The sequence below is a fragment of the Diabrotica virgifera genome, chromosome 3 (genome assembly GCF_917563875.1).
Source record: "Diabrotica virgifera virgifera chromosome 3, PGI_DIABVI_V3a".
Lineage (NCBI taxonomy): Eukaryota > Metazoa > Arthropoda > Insecta > Coleoptera > Chrysomelidae > Diabrotica > Diabrotica virgifera.
In genome coordinates, this window is record NC_065445.1 from 258955469 (window position 1) to 258971240 (window position 15772).

Sequence of the window (15772 nt, forward strand, 5' to 3'; positions counted from 1 at the left end):
ACAAGATGAAGATAGTCTGAAAAGATTAGTCCACAGATTTAACATAAGAGCAAAATAATTCAATATGACAATTTCATCTCAAAAAACCAAAACAATAGTAATCAGTAAAGAACCAATCAGATGCAAAATAGAAATTGATGGTATCAGTATTGAACAAGTAATGGAAGTAAAATACCTTGGAATTACATTGTCAAGTTACGGAGACCTAGACAAAGAAGTGAGAAATCAAGTACAAAAAGCAAATATATTGGCAGGATGCCTTAATAACACTATATGGCGAAACCGACATAACACTGAGATGAAGTCAAGAATTTATAAAGCCTGTGTAAGACCAGTAATGACATATGTATCAGAAACAAGCCCGATACAGCCACAACACAAAGACTATTGGAAACGGCAGAGATGAGAGTACTGAGAAGAGTTACAGGAAATACACTGAGAGATCGAAAGAGGAGCGAAGATATTAGAAGACAATGTAACGTACAGTGTATAAATGAATGGACACTAAATAGAAAAAAAAATGGAACAACCACAAGAAGTATCGACCGACCGCGCAAAAGGTGGAGTGACAACCTTCCATAGAGGAATGATGGAATGAACAAGCAGAATTGCTTATAAAGAGGAAGAAGAAGAAGAAGAAGACATTCCATGATCTTCTTATGTTTTCGCTTTTCTCCCTATCCAACAGACTTTTCCCTGATATTCGTCTGAGTATTTTCATCTCTGTTGATTCTAGTGGTCGTCTCGTTTTAGATGTGTCAGGTCTTGTCTCCGTCGTGTATGTCAATATAGGTCTAATTGCTGCTTTATAGATTCTTGCTTTTCTGTCTTGTCTTAGGTGTTTGTTCTTCCAGTTTGTGTCATTAAGAGATCCCGCCGCTTTACTTGCTTTTAAGCTTTGTTGTCTTACCTACTCTTCAACATATCCGTAACTGGTTATATCTATTTCCAGATATCTAAACCTTGCTTCCTGCTTTATTATTTTCCCATCAATTTCGATTTTACATCGTAGTGGGTATTTAGATGTTGTCAAACATTTGGTTTTTTCTGCTGATATTATCATATTGTATTTCTTGGCTGTTGTATTGAAGATGTATGTTAATCTTGGAGATCATTTTCTGTCTCGGCGATTAATGCGGCGTCGTCTGCATAATAATATCTTCATTTTTATCTTCTTCGATATCTTCACTTTTATCTTGATCCTTGTTATTACTTTACCCCTCTTGCTGATCACCATGGTATTGTTTTCTTTTTGTTTATTGTCAAACCCAACTGTTCCTCAGTATCAAAAATTGTGTTCAAAAGCGTTTTTGCACGATTGATCATTTTTGACTGTATACCGTGACAGCTTTTACGTCAGTAGGTGACATTTACTAGCAACTCGACGGTAAGTAATCCAACTCGACGGTAAGTACTCCAACTCGACAGTAAGTAATTCACTTACCGTCGAGTTAAAAAATCTCTTAATTTTAATTTATTTTTTGAAAGAATAAAGAAACCTAACGAATTATTTATTAATATTGAATCTTATGGTACAATTTGTTAAATTATTTAATGAAATCCCACTTGTTTGGGCTGTGGTTTCACTTCTAACAGAAACTCCTGCAGAATCGCATACATTAGTAGTATTACTAGTATTGCACAATATTTTTTCGGCAAAATCTATTTTATTTTGAAGAGAATCTTCTAGATAGCTTTCTGCCACTGTCGATGAACGCCAACCTCCATGACGCTTTAATCCGAGGACATCAACACCTTTATTAGCCAAAAGCGTTGCTGATGTCCTCCTGAACGAATGGCCAGTATAGTTCTCGGGATTAGGCAAATTTAAGAATTTGGCAATTTGAGAAGGCCGGCCCCCGATTGTCCCTTTCCCTATTACTTGAGCACAACATTTTCCTTTGGCGTATCTTAAGAACAAATGATTTGATTTTACTTGTAATGGACGAAGTTTTATATACTTTTGCAGAATTTCTAAATATGGAATTTTATCGTCTGGTTTATTAACGACTGTAAAAGTACGCTGGATGTTCGTTTTTGTATTGGGTACTTTTACAATCATTAAACCCTCGGTTTGTTGGATGTCATTCATAGTAATAATATAATTCTTCTCTTCTACAGGCACCAGATATTCCCAATATCATTGCCACCTACAAATTATGAAAAAATCTTCATTAGAGTATTTCTTTGACCTAAACAACTTATATTACCTTGTGAACTAGAAATTCTTCATCCGGTGCTTCCATCAGAAATTTTTAAAATTACTCCCGTGTAAAAATGCTCGCTTTCTTAGGCCTATAGCCAACATTTTTTCTCTTGAAATACGCGATCAAAGTTGAAAACTTGGAAATATCAATGCCATCATAAAGAAAAACGGTGGATTTAATCATTGAATATTCTGCCCAGAGGCTTCCAGGAGCTTTCAACTGCATATGTCTTTGAACGAAATATGCCAATAGAGTCTTTTCTTCGATTCTTAAATTCTTGCCTTCGCACCATTTTTTAAAACTTTGGTAGGTATTTTGATAACGGATTTTGGATTTTTCGGGAATAATTGCGGAACACCCTTCTTCCCAAGCCCGTTCAATTTCTTCAAATTCACTTTCGCTCATAGTTTAATTTATAATAATCAAAATTGTACTTAAAATTATTGACAACTAAATAAAAACTCAATTCTTCATTGTTGTTATGCACCCTAGTTACTACCTAACAACCAAAGTATCTATTTTGATAAAATGAATGAAACTAGTCAATATGACGAAAATGTTTAATTTTATAATTTATAATGGTATCAATCGTGCAAAAAAACGTTATAAGCAAGTCGAACGTTAAGGGTAACCGATCTCTGACAATAATTGGAGTCGTCGCTCCGCTCCTCCTCCAAACAATTGTCTTCGATCGGTATAAAACCCTTACCGTTCTCCATACTTAATATACTATAACAGATCTTTCTCACTTTCAGCGATAATGACTGTATCGTCGGCATAACGAATACTATTTATATTTTCAACATTTATCTTGATCCCTCATGTGCTGTTTTTAAGTGTTTGTGTAAATAACTCTTCGGGGTATCTATTAAATAGTAATGGTGAAAGTACACAGCCGTGTCTCAGTCCTCTACTTATCTGTTGCGCATCCTTGATATTTCCATCTAATGTTTTGGTTCTTGGTTCCAATAAAGATTTTTTTCATTGTTAATAGCATTTGTGTCGAGTCCTTTTCACTTTAGACGTTCCATGAGAATGTTATGTTTAACTATTGCATCTCTTCATGCAACTATAACTTCTGATTTGCTAACGATAAAAACCTGGTCTGACTCTAATTTACTCTCTTTTAACGTGGATAAGACAGTAGCATTATCCTATAAAAGTGCTCTTCAACCCCTACTTGTTAATAACAGCCAGATCTCTACCGTTGATTCTGTAAAATGTCTTGGTACTTTTTTAGACAGCAACCTCAAATGGTCCCTTTATATCGATATGTTAAGTAGTAAACTCGCCTCTGCCTGCTATGCTATAAGATCTGTTTCGAAAGAACTTAATTTAGCATCTTCTGAACTAACATATTTTCCTTGTTCGAGTCTCATCTTCGATATGGTCTTCCTTTTTGGGGTTCTAGTACAGCTGCCCAATTAGATGTTATTTTTAAATTACAAAAAAGCAATAATGTATCTGTTTGGCCTCAGAAGAACAACACATTGCAGAACTTACTTCAAATATCACGGAATTTGAACCCTTCCATCTTTATTATATGTATTTTAGAAACTGTTTGCTTAATTCGTAATCACATGCATGTCTTTCCAGCAAGGCCTCATCGTGACTACTACACCAGAAATTCAACTTTTGATGTCTATTTACCGATCCCGTCCTCTGAGTTAGTAAAGGAATCTATATTATATTCCGCAAAAAACCTATACAGCCATCTCCCTTTACAACTCAAATCTGCAACATCTTTCCCCAAGTTCCGTAAAATGACAAAAGCTCATCTATATAAAAGACCATATTATTCAGTAGAAGAATTTCTTAATGACAGTGACTAACTAAGAAAATACAGTAATGTACAAGTCACAAGTAACCAAAATTATCTATATTTGGTTGTCACATACAGCAGCTTAAACTTATTAGTTCCCATGTCTCTTGTATGTTCACTTTGCAATTTCTATTAATGTTTGCAATATATCGGTTTTGTTTTTTTTCTATACTTTATTAACTTATATTTTTTTATATTGACGATTTATCTAATTTCAGAAAATTGTATTTGTTATTGTCATTGTTATTATTTTTTTTCTGACTTTATGTCATAAATTTGTCCATAAAATTTGTATAATTTTCAGTGACAATAAAGCATATTTCTATTCTATTCTATTCTAACTTTGTCCAAAGCTTTCTCATAGTCTATAGATTCGACGAAAATATCGTTTTGTTGGTCTAGACAAATTTGGGCAAGAGTTGTGGAACTATACAGAGCTCTTACTGTTCCGAAGCCATTACGAAGGCCAAACTGTCTATTGCTCAAATCCCCTTTACACTTTCTTCCTCGATAACATCACGATATCACCTCCACACGATATCATCCTCAAAAAGCATTAACCAAAGCATTAACCCTTTCTTTGTCAGTGTATCAGACAGAAGTTGTTGTTAAATAAAATTATCCGATATTTTCAATAAACTGTAGGTATAATGTCGTTGTATGAAATTCACGTAAGCCACTTTTGAAATTTCCTTCATGTATTTCTCCAAGTTAATACTATTAAACCACGAATTTACATAGAGCGGATTAAATAATTCTCAATTAATTTACATACACTGACATTAAACAAAGGAATTTAATCGAAAATACAGTTGGGTTCATGAATTTGGCTCGGATTTTGTCAAGATATTTGGTTGTCACTAAACATCACATACTAGATGAAACTTGGGGTACTCCGCTGAATATGCCATCGTTATGTCTAACGAGGACGTGACAACTCGGTTTGAACTTAAATCTACAAGAAGTTGTTGGATAATTATATGAGATAATATTCTGCAGTTGAATGTTAATTTTCCAAGAATTTTAGTACGAAAATTATTACTGATTTCTAGTTCCCTACATTGTTTCTTATTTAATAGTCATATATATGCAACAATAACATACATTGTCATACAATATCGCGATTACATCAAAATTAAAAATTTATTTTGTTTCTTTACAGGCACCTTTTTTCAGAAAATAAAAAAACGAGTATTTTGTTATTGTTTCACTTTATTTATAATTTGTAACAATAGGCCAGGGACGATAAATTCTGAGACCAAACAGATGGTAACAGGATGAAACCCATTCTACAAGGCAAAAAATCATAACAAAAATAAAGGCACCCTAAGCAATCGAAATATTTCACGCCAAATTATCCGTATTTTTTTTAATTCGGTTACAATCGTAATTAAAATAAACTAAAATAAAATTTTATTAAAATTAAAAAAAAAAACTTTTTTTTAAGGTACTGGAAAAGCCAAAAGTTTGTCACGAAAAAAATTATATTACTGCATTCAATGCAATAGCCCACCGAACGGGCAAACGATACGAGTGGTCTGTGACGTCAGACCCCAGCTCGCGCTTTTGAAGTTGTTTGAAACGGAAATTTTGGGCCCGGAACTATTATCAGTTGTTGTACGTACACTATTCATTGTTAAGACGTAATATTTTGAATATAACATTTTTAAAGATAAATTAACAATTTCATGCAAAAAAATTTTTTAGTGCCAGTTCCCTATTAGGGGTGTGCCGCTCGCCTACTATGATGCTGCTATGAATTTCGCGTATATTGTACCTAACTTGCCCCGATAGACCAAGACTGAATGTGTCATGCAGCTCTCAGAATTTTAAATCCAGAATGTGTTACTTTTCATCCAGAGTATATTCATAACGGAAGAACTAAAATCTTTTTACCTACTACAGAAAGATGTGTAAGTAATTTAAAGGTAAAAAGAGGGTATCCGAACTAAAAAATTCATTAGCTGGCTATCGCCTTCTGAAATCTCTCACAACGTCTTTCCACCTTTCATCAAGGATACTTTGGATAAATATTTGAGCGAATTCCTTTGTGTGCTATCATTTCTCTTTCAGGGAATCTCAGGTATGTTTCGGTTATATGCACAGCCCTTTGAGGATTTCGCAAGGTAAATATCTTTCACCGGCAAGTAATATAACCCAGGTGTAATTATGTTCTAAAGTTGTATATTTCATAACAAACAGGCCTACTCTTGGAAGATATTTTTCGCAGTTAACAATAATATTTTTATAGAATATGCTTCTGCATAAAAGGTTTATTAAGTGACAATTTAATTAATATTCACCCTAATAACGCAAAACATTCCAGGAATGTACTATCAAAGTTCTATTAATGTTTGAATGTCCTGGACATTCAAGGAACATTCGGTGAACATTTGATTAAATTATTGGTGAAATGTTACCACAAGACATTCTATGAACATGCTACCAATGTCCTATATTTTAAGAGAGCCATTTTATATTCAATTTGCGTTTATTTTCAAATATCTTAGGCAATCCAAACCACGTGACTTCTGGTTGGCCTACAAATAGTTACAGAGATTATGTTTGTAATATCTATTTTCCATTGTTTATGTTTATCGTCGTATTTTGTCTATTTTGGATTCATTTGGATTTCGTTTGCTGTATTTTGTGAACTTTATAAACTTTACCACAATGCAAAGTGATTATTTTCATAATATGCAAAGGAATTTATTATTGAAAACTCCAGATGTTGGAGAAAGGTAGGAGAAACAATTTTTATTTACTGTTCATTTTTCCCAGAAATTTATCAATATTGATGAATTTTGCAAGCAATAACGTTATTTCTTTTATTGTTTTAGATATTTATTGAAGCTGAAAATAATTAGGAATTTAGATCCATATACAATTCAGTCAGAATTGGATTTTACAGTCAAGTGCATTCCACCAAATTACTATTATAGCTATTTATACATGTCTGGTGTAGTCTCATAGTAGTCTCACTTGACAGAAAGTATAGGTACTGTACAAACTACTAAATCATGTTAAAGAGACGTTTCTGTCAATTACCAGAGGCGTACGACGGGGGAAAGTGAATGGTTGACCCTTTCCAAATTCTACGCCACTGGCGAAATTGCTATTTTAGTTCATTCGTAACGATAAAGTCATTAGTTTTCGAGATATTTGAAGTTAAAAATGAAACGACACGGTTATTTTGATTAATGTATTGTGTCGCTTCATTTTTAATTTTAAATATCTCGAAAACTAATCATTTTATTGTTACGAATGAACAGTATATTATTTACATAAAAAGTATTGAAAAATAAAAAAATTCACTAAAATAGCAATTTCGTTAGTGGCGTAGAATTTGGGAAGGGTCACCCTACCACTATCCCCTGTCGTACGCCTCTGGTAGTAGCTAGAAACGTTTATTTATCTTAATTTAGTAGGATGTACAGTACCTACACTTTCTGCCAAGTATGATAAGAATACACCAAATAGTTTTAAAGTACTGGGTACAAATAATTTTTAAACATTAATCGTATGAATCATACCATGAATTAATCAAAATAAGTGTGCCGTTTCATATTTAACTTCAAATATCTGGAAAACTAATTACTTTATCGTTACCAATGAGGAGCATATTATTTACGAAGAAAGTATTGGAAAATCTACAAATGGCACTAAATTAGTAATTCCTCCAGTGGCGTAGAATTTGAGAAGGATCAACCATTTACTATCCCCTGCCATACGCCTCTGGTAGTAGCTAGAAACGTTTGTTTATCATAATTTAGTAGGGTGTATAGTAGTCGCACTTTCTGCCAAGAATGAAAAGGATACGTCGAATAGTTTTAAAATGCTGGGTAAAAATAGTATTTAAATTTTTAGATAAAACACCCTGTAACTCAGTAAGGAACCACATTTTATTTAAGTGTTTTAGGTTAAATCTTCGTATTTTGTGCTATATGGACAATTATTAATGAAACACCCTGTATAAGAAAAAGTTTACAATTCTACATTCCCTCCATTTCACAAAAATTGGAAAATACGGGGTGAAAATTTTTTTCTCGGGGGTGAAAAAATATACGTTCAAAATAAGTCCGGAATTGGATAAAATAACTAATTCTAAGTAACTTTTGTTCTATAGAGTTTTTTTACTAAGTCAATACTTTTCGAGTTATTTGCGAGTGAATGTGTTCATTTTTAACAAAAAAAATGTTTTTGGACGGTTTTTCGGAGATAATTCAAAAAGTAAGTATTTTAGCGAAAAAAATATTCTTTGTAAAAATATAGCTTATAAAAATTGAAAAAAAATGGTGTATGCGATAGGTAGTAGAAGCAGAGTTGCAGCTAATGAAATGTAGATTCTTCTTCGTCAAATTCCAGATCGAATATTTCAATGCGAAATAACCAAAAAACGGAGCACTTCTCGTGGAAAATTAATGACAATTTTTTAAAGTATTTAAAAAAAGGTTTATTTTTGTTTTTTTAAAAAAACTTATAACATTAATAGTAGGAGAGTTACGCTAAAAATATTGCTGGTTCGTTTTATTTTTTGATAAAAATATGTCGAAAATCACCCTTTAATTAGCTTCTCAAATAAAATTAATCGTTACCGCTTTACCAATTTATTGTCTTATGTATTGTTTATATTATCTATAAGTTTCATTGGTTCAAAGTGCTCAGTTTTGAAAAAAAAAATTGGGTTAAAAATAAAACATTTTTTTTAATTTTGAAAAAAATCGTAATTATCTATGGAATTAACAAAAAAATTAGGAATACCAAAAATCTCAAAGAGTAATAAAATGTACGTTTTGCTTTTCTGATATTTTTGATTTTTTGTTTTCTTGTTAGACAAAAATTGGTTATGCTATGGCTGTTCAAAATTTGCCTAAACTCGTGATTAGTTACTCGTTCAAGCCATTTTAACTACAGCTTTTTCAAAACGAAGCACCTTGAACCGATGAAACTTACAGATCATATAAATAATACATAGACAAAGTAACTTGTGAAGTGGTAATGTTAAAACGTATATTTGATGCTAATTAGGGGGTAATTTTCGCGATATTTTTACCAAAAAATAAAAGGGACCAACAATATTTGGAGCGTAATTCACTTACTTTTAATATTACAAGTTTTTTTTTAAACAAAAATAAACCTTTTTTTAAACACTTTAAAAAAAATTAAAATGAATTTTCCCCTAAAAGTGCTCCGTTTTTGGGTTATTTCACATTGAAATATTCGATTTTGAATTTGACGAAGAAGAACCTACTTTTCATTAGCTGCAACTCTGCTTCCACTGGGTCCACAGACCTCATGTATACACCCTTTTTTTTTACAACTTTTGATGGGCTATATTTTTGCTAAGAATAGTTTTTTCGCTAAAATACCTACTTTTTGAGTTATCTCCGAAAAACCGTCCAAAAACATGTTTTATTTTGTTAAACATGAACATGTTCACTCGCAAATAACTCGAAAAGTATTAACTTAGTGAAAAAACTCTATAGAAGAAAAGTTGTTTAGAATTAGTCATTTTATCCAATTCCGATCTTATTTTGAATGTATTTTTTTCATCTTCGAGAGGGAGGTATTCCCCTTAATTTTTGTAAAATGAAAGGGATCTACAATTGTAAATTTTTTCTTATATAATAATAGACAATTTCAACTACCTATTCCCAAATTTTCATCCTTCCTTTATTTTTTTGCGGTCAGATTGTTCTTTGATCGGGCTAACTGGCTGGCATACCTTTTTGTTTTTATTTGTCATTTATATTATTAATGTGGGTATAAAAAATTTGCATATCCAAATAAAAATATTGCATATTTTGGCAAAAAATGTATGCCTATATAATATGCGCCTAATTAAAAAAAAAATTTGTGCATATATATATTATGTGCGGTCTCCAGATATAATATTATTTGGGTATTCTCTTCTGTGTCTATGACGTCATACTTTACACTTCAGATTAATATTATCATTCGTGATCCAAATATTAATTTCAAATACAGAAAAAATCTTGAACCTACTTTCACATCTCACCCGAACAGAATTTGTCACTTCACTAAAATATTTTTCATAAGGCCCATTTTACCATTTTACTCCAAAGACCATTCTGTACGAACGGGCTATATCTACCAAAATTTGCCTTAGGGTCACAATTTCATCTCTATAAAGGAAAACTACTCTTTCCCCGTTGGATTTTAACAAAAACTCCATATTTTTCAGGCGATCTGTTTTCTGATATCCCCAAGCACTTCGATGGTCTCGGGAGAAATCCCGTATATAGGTCACAATGGGTCAACCAGCCTTGGAAGACTTTTTTTTCAGGAAATGTATCGAAGACAATTCGTTAAAGGGGCTGCGAAAGTGCGTTTGCTGAAGGAGAAAAAGAAAGCTTTTAATGTTATTTCTGAATTTAAAAATTGAGGTACGAGAAAATACGAAGGCGTAAGCAAACTTCATTTTTTCGGATATATTTAGACTTGAATAATAAACGAAACAGGAGGAAACATTTTTGAAAATACAAATTTGTTTTTTGTTATTATGCTAAAATGTTCATCCAATGCTGAAAAACAATGGTAAATATGTCTTTAAAAATGGAATTTATTACGACGAAATGCAAAGTCTGTATAAAAGTATGCAATAATATTAGTCCATAAAATAACCTATAAATTAATTATGAGTCAAAAGAGGAAGATTTTTGCTTTAAGTTTATTTTAAAACGCATTACAGCACATTAATTTAAAATGTTTTTTTTAAAAGGATTTCCGGAGCAAAAATAGAAACCTCAAAAATAGACTACGTATCAGCGGTAAAAAATTGTAATATGGAGAAATTTTTAGAATCAACATCGATTTTAATGAAGATTTGGATTTAAGCTCGGTTGACCCCCTTCTTTAAAATCTACCCTCTGTCGAACCGGGCTTTTGCCATGAGGGTAAAAACAATCCCTTTTATGGGATGAACATTTTTTTTAATCAAAATAACTATGAAAGTAGATAGACTGACCAATTTTGAGTAAATTTTGTTTTATAAATTTTTTTTCGCAAAGTTGATACTTTCCAAATTATTAGCGACTGGAACTATGCATTTTCCATTGAAAAAACTCATGTTTTATAACCGTTTTTATTTAATAACTTTTAACATTTTCATGAAAAACATTTTAATTTTATAGAAAAACTCATCAAGAAATAAATTGTAGGTAATAGAAGACAAAGAAATTCGCGTCAGAAAAACTTATATAAACCTAATAACGACTGACTTATTGCTTATTAAAGGATGGTTATTTTAGAAGAACCTCGAAATTAAGAACCTTTAATCTCAAATAACTCCAATGTGGTGCAGTTTCTTGGGAAAACTTAAAAGACATCTTTTAAAGTTAATTAAAAAACCTGTCAAATAAGATCTGACAAAAGTTTTGTGCGTAAGAACTGATTGACTTATGACGAAAAGAAAAGTTGCTCACTGCTTTTTTTTTAATATAACAATTAAACCCTTTTCATTATAATCCTAATCGAAATGAATAGCTTCCCACTTAAAATTAACTTTATTTAGATGTAATTGATACGATCCATGTGATTTGACCAGTTTGGAATGCCTAGTTTAGAGAAAATAATTGAATAAATCAAAAATGACTATTTTATAATTATAAAAACGCGCATTTTTCCTTAATAAACCTAAACATTCATGATACAAAAACAAAAAAAAAATCAAAAATTCTTATGCAAAAAACTGCTGTCAGAGCTCATTTGAAAAGTATTTTAATAAACTTTAAAAGATGTCTCTTAAGTTTTCCCCAGAAACTGCACCAGATTCGAGTTATTTGAGATTGAGAGTCCTATATTTCAAGGTTCTTCGGAAATAACAATACTTTAAAGAGCAATAACTCAGTCGTTATTAGGTTTACATAAGTCTTTCCGACGCGAATCTCTTTGATTTTTATTAGCTACAATTTAATTTCTATGAAACTAAAATTTTTTAGGATATTCATGTAAAACGGTTATAAAGCCTGAGTTTTTTCAATGAAAAATTCAGAGTTTTAATCGCTAATAATTTGGAAAGCATCAATTTTGCAAAAAAAAATATAGAATACAATTTACTCATAATTGGTCAATCTATCGACTTCCATTAAAAACATTTTCATCGCCTAGTTGGGGTTGTTTTCACCCCCCCAGGGCAAAATCCCGGTTCGTCATAGGGTAGATTTTGACAAAGGTTATAAATACTACCTAAATCCAAATTTTCAAGTAAATCGACATTGATTCTCAAAATTCCACAAGAAAATGGCTGTTGATTGGACTAAAAACAACTATAAAATATAATCTTGTTCAATTGAAACACATTTTTGGTCAGGTTAGCCTTGGAAACAATTGTAATCCCTCAACTGACGTTCTGAAATGTTCGTGTGGTCTTTTAGTCAAGGGCGCATCTGTTTTGAGATGGAGGTTGAGAGGTGACTCAAATTTTTTTGCAGAAGTTGCTTGAAAATATCTCAAATAATAATATTTAAGTTATCCTTCCACTCCAAATAGCTTGTAACATTGTTTAAATAATCAAAGTGTCAAAATATGAAGGAAAAATTCGATTCTTTTATAGGTGCTTTGATTATAACTTTAAAACTATTCATTTCTGAGAAAAGTTGTACTGACATAAAAGTTGCCTAATTAAATTTCCTACAATATAAAATTAGCTAAAAATTTTAAAAAATTGTTACCCTTGTTGCAATATAGCAATAATTGCGAAAAAAAAACATACAAAACAAGTATTCGCATTTTACGACTTTTTAACCATTTATGCTACACTTAGGACCTTCATATTTTACCCAGAAATTCTTTATGATATAGTAAAATAACACTGTAAATTTCATTAAAGTCGGTTTAATAGATTTTGCAAAATAAATTTTGCAATCCAGCTTTCGCAAAAAATACATTTTTTTAAAATGTCGCAGGACTGAAAATAAAGCAGATAGCAAAATGATTTTTTTTGCTTATAGAAGTTTACTGTATTCTTCATTTGCAATTCGCAAAATTAAAATCGATTAATTACCACGGCGTCAGGAAATTTTTTAAATAAACATTAATTTTTGGTGCCACGCGCAGGACAGCGGTGTTCGATTCACTGATTTGATTTTCACCAAAATTTCTTCCAATCTTTATCTAATAAATATATTATTTTCTTACTCTATATTTTGTTGTATTTTAATATTTTAATTCCACAAAAATCAAACTAATTTTATTATTGTTTGTGAAATATTGTTTAAACAATTGCATATGCTTAAAAATAATAAACTTTTATTCTCCAAGTTAAAATATTTGAACAAAGAAAGTTTTTGCTAAAAAATGTGTTATTTCAAAGAATAGAGTATGTGTTTTCATTTTGCAATAAACAAATTTATTTATTTATATATATTATTATATATAATATGTAACAGATAGTAAATATACTGGGAGTTAACAAAAAAAAATTTATTTATATCAAAATGTAATAAAAATTAAAATGTATCAATCATTATCAAAGGCACTGTAATGCCCAATCTGAGCAAATTATCCGCTGTCCTGCGAGAAGCGCCAATAATTAATGTTTATTTAAAAAAATTTCTGACGCCGTGGTAGTTAATCGATTTTAGTTTTGCAAATTTAAAATGAAAGGAACAGTTCACTTATACAGGGTGTCCCGAAAAGAATGGTCATAAATTATACCACACATTCTGGGGTCAAAAATAGTTCGATTGAACCTAACTTACCTTAGTACAAATGTGCTCACAAAAAAAGTTACAGCTCTTTGAAGTTACAAAATGAAAATCGATTTTTTTCAATATATCGAAAACTATTGGAGATTTTTTATTGAAAATGGACATGTATAATTCTTATGTCAGGAACATCTTAAAACAAAATTATAGTGAAATTTGTCCACCCCATAAAAAATTTATGGGGATTTTGTTCCCTTAAACCCCCCCAAACTTTTGTGTACGTTCCAATTAATTCATTATTGTGGTACCATTAGTTAAACACAACGTTTTTAAAACTTTTTTGCCTCTTAGTATTTTTTCGATAAGCCAGTTTTTATTGAGATGCGGCTTCTTTTTTAATATATTTACGTAAAAATTTTATGGGGGTTTTGTTCCTTTAAACCCCCCTAATGTTTGTGTACGTTCCAATTAAACTATTATTGTGGTACCATTAGTTAAACACAGTGTTTTTAAAACTTTTGACTCTTAGTCTTTTGTTCATAAGTCACCTTTTATCGAGATGTAGCTTCTTTTTCAAAATATACCTAAAAATGTAAATTATAAATAAATTTTCAGATTATTAACAGGTCTCTATAACCGTACTTAACCATATACAAATATGTGGTGGATTCGACAAATATTCAAAATATCTCGATAAACACTGGCTTATCGAAAAAGTACTAAGAGGCAAAAAAGTTTTAAAAATAATGTGTTTAACTAATAGTGCCACAATAATAATTTAATTGGAACGTACACAAAAGTTTGGGGGGGTTTAAGGGAACAAAACCCCCATAAAATTTGTATGGGGTGCACAAATTTTACTTAATTTTTTTTTTAAGATATTGCTGTCGTAAAAATGCCACATGTCAATTTTCAATAAAAAATCTCCTAGAGTTTTCGATATATGAAAAAAAATCGATTTTCATTTTGTAACTTCAAAGGGCTGTAACTTTTTTTGTGTGCACTATTGTATATAGGTAAGTGAGGTTCAATCAACCTATTTTTGACCCCAGAATCTGTGGTATAATTTATGACCAATCTTTTCGGGACACCCTGTATAAGCAAAAAAATGCAACTTGCTATCTGCTTTATTTTCAGTCCTGTAACATTTTGAAAAAATGAATTTTTTTTGCTAAAGCTGGATTGCAAAATTTATTTTGCCAAATCTTTTAAACCGATCTTAATGAAATTTACAGTATTATTTTACTGTATAAAAAAATTTTCTGAATGAAATATGAAGGTAGCATAAATGGTTGAAAAACGTAAAATGCGAATACTTGTTTTTGTATGTTTTTTTCGCAATTATTGTTCTTTTGCAACAAGGGTGACTATTTTTTAAATTTTTAGCCAATTCTATATTGTTGGAAATTTAATGACACAACTTTTATGTCAGTACAATTTTCTCGGAAATGAATAATTTTAATGTTATAATCAAAAAACCAAGAAAAAAAATCCAATTAATTTTTTGACATTTTGATTATTTAAACAATGTTCCTCACCTTTTTGAGAGGGAAGATAACTCATATATTATTATTTAAGTTATTTTCAAGGAATTTCTGCAAAAATTTGGGTCACCTCTCAACGTCCAAATTTACTAATATTTTTACAGGTGCGCCCTGGTCTATTTGAACAATTTTCAAAGTTTACGTTGAACTTTTGCTGTTTTTCTCTAAAATTTATTTTTTTTTCAATCTTTCGTTGGGCTAGCTGGTGTAGAAAGGAGCTCGTAGTTGCTTACAAAATCTTTTTAAATGATCGATTCAGAACTCCATCCAACTTTCATAGAAATTACAATATGGCATAAAGAGATGCCTCGTTTAAGATACAAACGTTTATAAAAATTGCTACCGCTATAATGCATTTAATCCTGTTCGCAATCCAAAGGATAATTTAGCAGATTACGTCCTTGGCGAAACACCGTAATAGGATTTGCGTACGAACTAACTTTTATACTTTTTGTTTCCGGACTAGCAACTGTGTTGGTATATTATGCAAGATAGACAAAGCAGAAAGAAAGCGCTTAACAATGATTACTG